General features: G+C 40.5%; 1 pseudogene; it reads left to right on the plus strand.

Annotated features, from left to right (window-relative positions):
• The first annotated feature begins 1,022 nt into the window (after positions 1-1,022).
• Positions 1,023-2,775, plus strand: LOC101589745 (annotated as a pseudogene).
• The last annotated feature ends 5,321 nt before the right edge of the window (positions 2,776-8,096 follow it).

An 8,096-nucleotide genomic window follows, 5' to 3' on the forward strand; every position in this document is an offset into this window, starting at 1 on the left:
TCTCTCTCTCTCTCTCTCTGTTGCCAATGTTGCTGTTCTATAACCATGAACTACTATCCTCTGCCATGTGCCCCTTGTGTTGGAGCCAGCCAAGTCTCTCTCTCTCTCTCTCTGTTGCCAATGTTGCTGTTCTATAACCATGAACTACTATCCTCTGCCATGTGCCCCTTGTGTTGGAGCCAGCCAAGTGTGGACTGAAACCTCCAGTAACCGTGAGCTAAATAAACCTTTCCTTTCTGCATTTTGGGTACTGGTTATTTGTCCCAGCAATGAGAGAAGAGTAACTGAGACATGTAGTATGAGGAAAAACATGAGCTGAGGTGAAGCGGGTACTGGAGGGGGTTCTGGTCATGGAGCCCTAAGACCCAGCCTCCCTCCCTTGGCAACCCTCTCCAAACAGAACTTAAAACCCCACTGAGGGCGTCACAATGCAGTAACAGCCTGTACTAAGCTTAGTTGGCCAGAGACTGTTAGCAGGAATCATGTTGAACTGCTTCTCTACTTCTTGGGTCCGCAGGTTCAGGACTTCAGACAGAGAAAGCCTGTGTCAAAGACTGAGAAGACGGTTGATTCCATCCAGACTCCTCAGGCCACTATGCGGGTGCTCCTCAACTATCACAGACACCCTAGGGAAGGTGCCCCCAGGACTGACCCCAACTGATGGAAAAAAACCAAGGTACCTTTATAAAGTCTACACATGCCCAAATACCTAAGGTTCCACAAAGGTAAATATCCCAAGGCAAGTCTCGCCAGGCCCAGAGGCGCCCAGCAGCTCTGCACAGGACTCCTCAGAACCAGACACAAAAATCCTAGGAAGGCAAAGAAGTCCAGGGTGGGAAAACAAAGTTGCAGCCACCAGGCTCTTAGACACACTGATGAGTCTACTGCCCACCTGTACTGACCGGTCACCAATGAAGAGCACTCCACAGGGAGCTACACTACCAACTCAAGCTAGTATCCACCTCCCTGATCAGGCCACCTATAGAAAGTACTTCACAGGGAGCTGTACCAAGCTCCGGCCTATGAGGTTAGAGCAAGCAGTCAGAGCACAATCACTCCTGGAGCTCTTCATGCCAGTTTACCTGGGCAGCGAATCCGACTACAGTCTGTCCTTCCTGAGCACCCCTAGAACCAACAGCTCAATCCTACAGGCCCTGCGCATGGGAACAGACATCACCGCACTACGTTCAGGGATATCCATCTCCCTTGTAGGCCTCAGCAATGAACTTAGAGATCTGTGCTGTTAAAGAGCTTTACATCAAAATGTGGGCCGAGGAGGAAGGAGACCCACACTTTCTGTCACCTAAGTCGGAATCAAGAAGAATGCTTTTGTCTGTCTGAGCGAGAGAAGGAGTATGAACTCTCACTCCATGCGTCACCTCCTGCAGCAGAACAGCCTAAGGTGCCTTGTCTAGAAGATCCATCCACCCACCACAGAGCTGCAGACCTCTGGAGAAAGTTCTGTTGTGCCAATGAACACACGTTTCAGGCCAAACGTTTCTGTAGGCATGCTCTCTGTGCCATCTGCACAGACTGTGTAGCGGGATTGGGACACCTGGTGTACAAGTGCATCGACTGCAAGATCTTGGTGCCCAAGAGGTGCCACACACTGGTAATAACTCAATGTGGGCAGCATTCCTCACCACCGGGCCCTGTGACAATGATGAATCAACCACCCAAGATTTCAGACCCCACACGGACCCTAAGCCCATCTCATTCTTCAGGTCACTATAGCTGGGAACAACTTGCTGAAGATGAGGAGATAAAGAACACCAGGGCATGTGGCCAAGCTCCATCTAGGCTGGATCTCCAGGACTTTAATATCCTCCGAGTGCTAGGGAGAGGAAGTTATGCGAAAGTGTTCTTGGTTCAACTGAAAAACACAGATTGAAAGTTTGCTATGAAAGTGGTGAAAAAAGACTGTGCCAACTGTCATCGGGCAAAGACTGAGCAGAGTGTATTGCCGCCGGTGTCAAGTCATCCTTTCCTTGTTAGGCTGCATTCTTTCTTTCACATGGAAAGCAGAGTGATTTTTTAGACTATGCAAGTGGAGGAGATCTGTTGTTGCACATGCAGTGCCAAAGGATACTCCCGGAGCCACATGCCAAGTTTTACACTACAGAGATCAGCTTAGCCCTCAACTGCCTTCACCAGCGAGGGGTCCTCTACAGAAACCTGAAATTGAACAATATATTACTCAATTCCAATGGTCACATCAAGCTCACTGAGTGCTGTGTCTGTAAGGAAGGACTCAGGCTGAGAGATGTGATGTGTGGTACACCTAATTATCTGGCTCCTGGAATTGTCAGAGCAGAAGATTATAGTTTTAGTGTAGACTGGTGGAGTCTTGGAGTGATCCTGTATGACACGATGGCTGGAGAGTCTCCCTTTCCTGTTGAGAACTTTGATATCCCTGATGCACCATCAAGCAATTGTCTCCTTCTTATTTTGGAAAGCACTATTCTCATACCGTCTTATCAGTCTGAAGCTGCAAGTGTCCTTCAGGGTGTTCTGGAGAAGGACCCAGAGGAGAGACTGGGTTGTCATGGTGACACAGGGTCTGAGAACACTTAGCACCACCCTTTCTTTCAGAATGTGAACTGGAACCTGATGGAGCAAAAGCGTGTGGCACCTCCCTTTAAGCCTAAGATTTCTGGAGAATTTGGGTTGGAAAACTTTGATCCACACTTTACTGAGGAACCTGCCTGGCTCTCTCCAGAAGACAAGGGCAGTGTAACAATGATTGAAGTCCATGAATTTGCAGAATTTGAGTAAATCAGTCCTCTTTCGAGTTATGAAGAACAACAGGTCTGACCCTCATTTTCCATCTGTGCATTTCGCTTATGTCACCATTACATGGGCAAAAGGACTTGTTACCAGCTTGGATCAAATGACCACTTCAGAATTGTTTAGAAGCTTATTTTAATTTCTTTATTCTTTTTGTACTTACATTTGGTGTCATATTTGATTCTTATAGTCTATGATAAAGAGTACTGAATTGCTTGATGTTGACAGACTTGCTGTTTATAATTTAACTTAAGTATGAAGCAATTGCTTGTTACCCTGACTAGCAAGCACATTTCATTTGCTCAGTGGCTTTAGAGTGTGTATGATTTCTCTTGTTATTTTAGTTATCAGAAAATAATTTACCTTTTAAGCAGAATTTACCTTCACAATTTTGAATACATCTCCAGAACACAGATCGATCCTACTTCTACTCCCTTAGTTAACTTTCTTTTGTTGGATAACACAAGAAATGCATATAGGAATCTTTTCAATACAGAATTTTTCAAATATGTTTATTTAAGTTAGCAGTTAGCAGTTTCTGAATAAGTTATCAGATATAGCGTTCTTGTTTTAGTACCGGTTTTTATGCAAAGACCATTACAATTCCCATTGTCGTCTAAGTAAGTTACTATGGCACAATCTTACTACAATTTAAGTTTAGGTAAGATATTTGTGTTCAGTTTAGAATGATTTAAAATTTGTTAGCATTTAAGAAAATATGTTTTTATCTTTCTTAGGGGCCCTATTTAATTCATTAGAAATATAACTTTCCCAAAGCTTATATGCATATATTGCCATTTATTCTAATAGTTAAGTTTGAAAGTAATGAACATATCAAAGGAAAATGTGCTTGTTGTTTCTGTTGTTCTTTTTTTAGGAAAATGTGTAGACAAAGTCATGTGCTCATTTGCCAGGCACGCATTTTTCTCTTAAAGCCTGGAACCTACTTTAAAACGAAAAGCAGCATTCACAACATAAACTTGGAGAACATTCTGCCATGTCCGAAACATGTTTGTGATCTTTAAAGTGTTGCTCTTTCCTATGGGGCGTTTCAGGACGCAGAACCACCTCACAGGGAGCTTGTTTCAGGTGTTTATTACTCAGCCCACCTTAGAATTCTTTTGGGCATTTGGCCCTCATCTTGAGAAGCACTTTCTTAAGTTATTCTTTTGTCCTGCAGTTAACAGTGGAAAGTATATCCATGGTATATAATTTTAAGAGAGTATAAGCAGCAATTTACAACCTTATGAACATTTTATGAACAATTTTTCAATGAATGCCTGTGTCTGATATCTTTCCTGTTCACCCCCCAAAAAAAAAATCTTGTCAGTTTTCTAACAATGCTATACAAATGATGAGCATTTTTCTTTGATGAGGTTTTAACTTTTATTCAGGGTGGTCTTGTGTTGTTAAATTTTTTAAGTAGTGAGTTTTACTGTGTATATTCTATGTAGATTTGCATTACAAATGGGTTTAACTGTCTTTTTTAATTCCTTAATTGTCATGCCCCTTCTTTTCATGCTCTACAGACGTTCTCTAAAAAGTGAAGAAGGCAGTTTACTAGGCAATAATTTATTTTGCAAAGTCTATGGTCAGATCATTTTATGTATGTGCAGCCTAGATTCAGTTTCAATTACCTTGTTCTAGTTTTCACTTTAGAATGATTTAAAATTTGTAGGCAATCAAGAAAATATGTTTTTATCTTCCTTGGGGCCCTATTTCATTAGAAATATAACTTTTCCAAAGCTTATATTCATGTATTACCATTTATTCTAATAGCCAAATTTAAAGTAATGAACATATCAAAGGAAAATGTGCGGTTTTTTTCTGCTGTTTTTTAGGCAAATGTTTATCTAGATAGAGTCACATGTTCATTTGCCAGGTATGCCTTTACTGTACTTTACTGTATAAATTTGCTTTCTTTTGATTTTTTGTCATATAGAATGCTGCCTTGGTCATTGTAATGTAATCTCTATTTCTGTATCTTTTTCACATTTAAAACCTTTCAATAGGGTCCGATGAGATGGCTGAGTGGAATAAGCGCTTTCCTGGCAAGAGCAAGGGCCTGAGCTCAATCCCTGGTTCTGCAAAAATAAATAAATAAGTAAATAAAACCTTTCAATAAAACCTTTAATATATATAAAAAAATAAAATATTTGCTTCTAGTATTTAAAAAAATAAGGATTTCTACAGTCGGGATCCATTAGAGATACTTAACCTATCTATGGGACACAGAGGATATGCAATATGTAGTACTGGAGATATTTAAAGTAAAATAGTAACATTTTATAGAGTAAAATATTATTTTGTCAAATAGTTTATTTTCTTTGGAGAATGACTGTAACCAAAACAATTTCAGAGTGACTGTTAGGTAACATTTAAACACATGCAAAATAGCAGTCAGAACTGTAGAGAAATGATAAAAACAAGTAAGAAATAAGAATGGGCCGGGTTCAATTTTCATAGTTTCTTGGAACTTGAGTTTGACCTGGGTTTTGGCAGTTAGGTGAAAAGGAGAGACACTTCAGCAGAGCTCAATCCCCGGTTCTGAATAAATAAATAAATAAGACCTTTAATATATATAAATTAGCATGGAAGCTAAGGCAAAAGAGACATCTCGCAAGTCCAGGTCATACATCACCTACTGACTCTCGACATGATTTGGATGTAGGTCATGAACACCCACTTTAACTGTATTTAAAAATATGTTTTAGGATTTTTTTCTTGTATTAGTTAAGACTTGATTTCAAATAAGATAAATTAACTTGAGATAGCTAAAATAGTGAAAAGAGGAAAAAGGGAGAGGACCAAAAGGTTTTTTACATGGATACTGGGAAACTTAAAGAACGCTAAGGGCTCTGAGGGAAGTTTTAAAAACATATAATGGCACTCAGTGGAAGACTGGTCACTCACCAGAAGCCCTCACTCCTTACCAATACTTTCTACACGCTTATCTGCTTCTTTTGCATGTTTTTCATTTCTGTCTTTCCAGACTACTAAGCTCCTCGATATTTGAGGCAGAAAACATGACCCAAGTGTTTACATTGTCCTTCCTTAGCTCAGAATGAGATTGCAATGTCTTGTTCCCCTTCAGAGTCACAACTCAGGTGCTTTCCCCTGGATAGATGAGTCTGCTGGACATTGGTACAGTATATAAAGAGGGCTGTGGAAGACGTGCTCCTGGGACTAGGTGGATGTGGGTCACTGAGGAACGCCAGAGAAGGACGTTGGTTAGCTCATGAATCCCCTATATTTAGGTACTGAAGTTCTCATTCCATTAAAAAAATTCTCATAAATTCCACTGAAATAGTACTTGTGACAGCTCTGAACTACTTTATGAGTTGAATAGCTCTAATGAATTATTAGGAAACCTAGAAATACAGTCTCCTGTCTCAGGATGGCATGTGGAGCTTCAATCGTAGCGGTAGAGCAGGCTAAGGTAGCCTGAGCTCTAGAGCTGGAGACTGAGGAGCTGAGCCTTCCTTCAGCTTTCACAGGAGAGGCTGCTTTCTCACAGTCCACTGCCTTTACTGAAAATGCATTTACCATCTGATCAAGGCCAGTGGATTTGCATCAAGTTGATTTTTTAAAAAATGATCCTAGATACACAGGAGAAAATAAAGTCCACTTCTAAAGAGAAATTAAAAAGCCCTTATCTGAGCTAAGAGACAGAAGATGCTCAATGTTGAATTTCTATACATTTTATTTTGGACTTTGTCCTTGATTTATAACAAAGTCACTTTAAAAAAATAGAATGAAGGAGAAATGTAATTTTTTATTCTTATAAATCTTTTTCTTGGCATGTCCACCATTGCTTAAAAATGCTTTTTAAAGGTTTTGTTAAGATTTTGGTGGGAGCAGCCAAATAGCAAGCAGGTGCAGGGGCCTGGAGGTTCAATCCCGGGGCCTGCTGTGCTGGTCCCACCCCCGGGGTGCACTGACAGGCTGATTGAGCCTGAGCGTGGTGGCACATGCCTGTAATCCCAGCACTTGGGAGGCTGTAAAACAGGAGAATCACTATGAATCTGATCTAGTACTGAGACCTTGAACACCCTGTAGACCCTTTCCTCAAATACAGGAAAAACAGTTGTTGGGACCAAACTGATACAGTTACAAGTTGTGCCATGGTAACTTCTTTGCTACTACTATAATAATAGAAAATCTGCTGAATAGATTTTTATACATTCTCAATGAGCATTACATAAATTCACATTATCACCATGAGTGGTAAGCCTGCACAGAAGTACTGACATGTCTAGAATTGTGGATTTCAGAGAAAACTAATGTCTGAAAATCAAGCTAGTGATAAACAGAGCCCATAAGCCAGAAGCCACCATTCTCCTTGGAGCACTGGCTTCTAGCTTTTCTGGGCTCTGTACTTAGGCCACTGATGCACAAAAATATCAGGAGATAATTTACTTATAACAACTTCTACTGCTTTGAGAGCTATCTCGAGCTACTGTCATATGGTATCACATAAAAAAGTAATTCAGTGTCAAGATAAAGTTTTATTTTGATACACTAGAGATCTAACCTAGGACCTTGCTCTTATTCTGTACCACTGAGCTCTATCCCCAGCCCCAAAATATAATTTAATTTTTCTCATGACAGAGAACATTAAGATTTATTATAAAATTACTTATTTTCCTTTTTTTACAAGAGCAATAATATGATAAAATTGCATGATGGAGCTATGGTTGATGCTTTATTTCAACAAACAAGATAACCAGACAGATGAGGCGCTCACTTAATAGACCAAGGGAAAAGTATGTTGTGAAATATGTATGCCATAAAAATAAACCTTCACAAAATAGAATCTATTGATCAACATCTTCAGTGGCTCATTCAAGGTAAAATAGGTTTATTTCCAGCTTATTTTGCCCAGCATCTAATCTGATGTGGAGCATGGGTCCTGCATAGGAGGCTGAGATTTACTTGGATTGTTTAGTTTTGTTTTGAGCAGTCTGAGATATCAAAAGAGCAGCTCTCAGGATTCTACCCCCAGTCCCATGTGCCATGTCAGCCCCACCCCTGGGGCATGCTGAGCTGGTGTCTGAGTCCAGGCATGGCGGTACACACCTAAAATTCCAGCGCTGGGGAGGCTGAAAACAGGAGGATCACTACTAGTCCAAGCTGCATAGTGAGACCCTGTACCAAATACATACATAAGTGGGAAAAGAAAAAGATACAAAAGAACAGCTCTCAAAGCATAAATTATTATGCAGAAGTGCTCCAAGATTGTATGAAACTAAGAAGAGACAAAAATCAAAAGACACGGGATCCTGAACAGACCTGGAGCCCAGGCCCCG

The sequence above is a fragment of the Octodon degus genome, unplaced genomic scaffold (assembly GCF_000260255.1).
Source record: "Octodon degus isolate 3935 unplaced genomic scaffold, OctDeg1.0 scaffold00013, whole genome shotgun sequence".
Lineage (NCBI taxonomy): Eukaryota > Metazoa > Chordata > Mammalia > Rodentia > Octodontidae > Octodon > Octodon degus.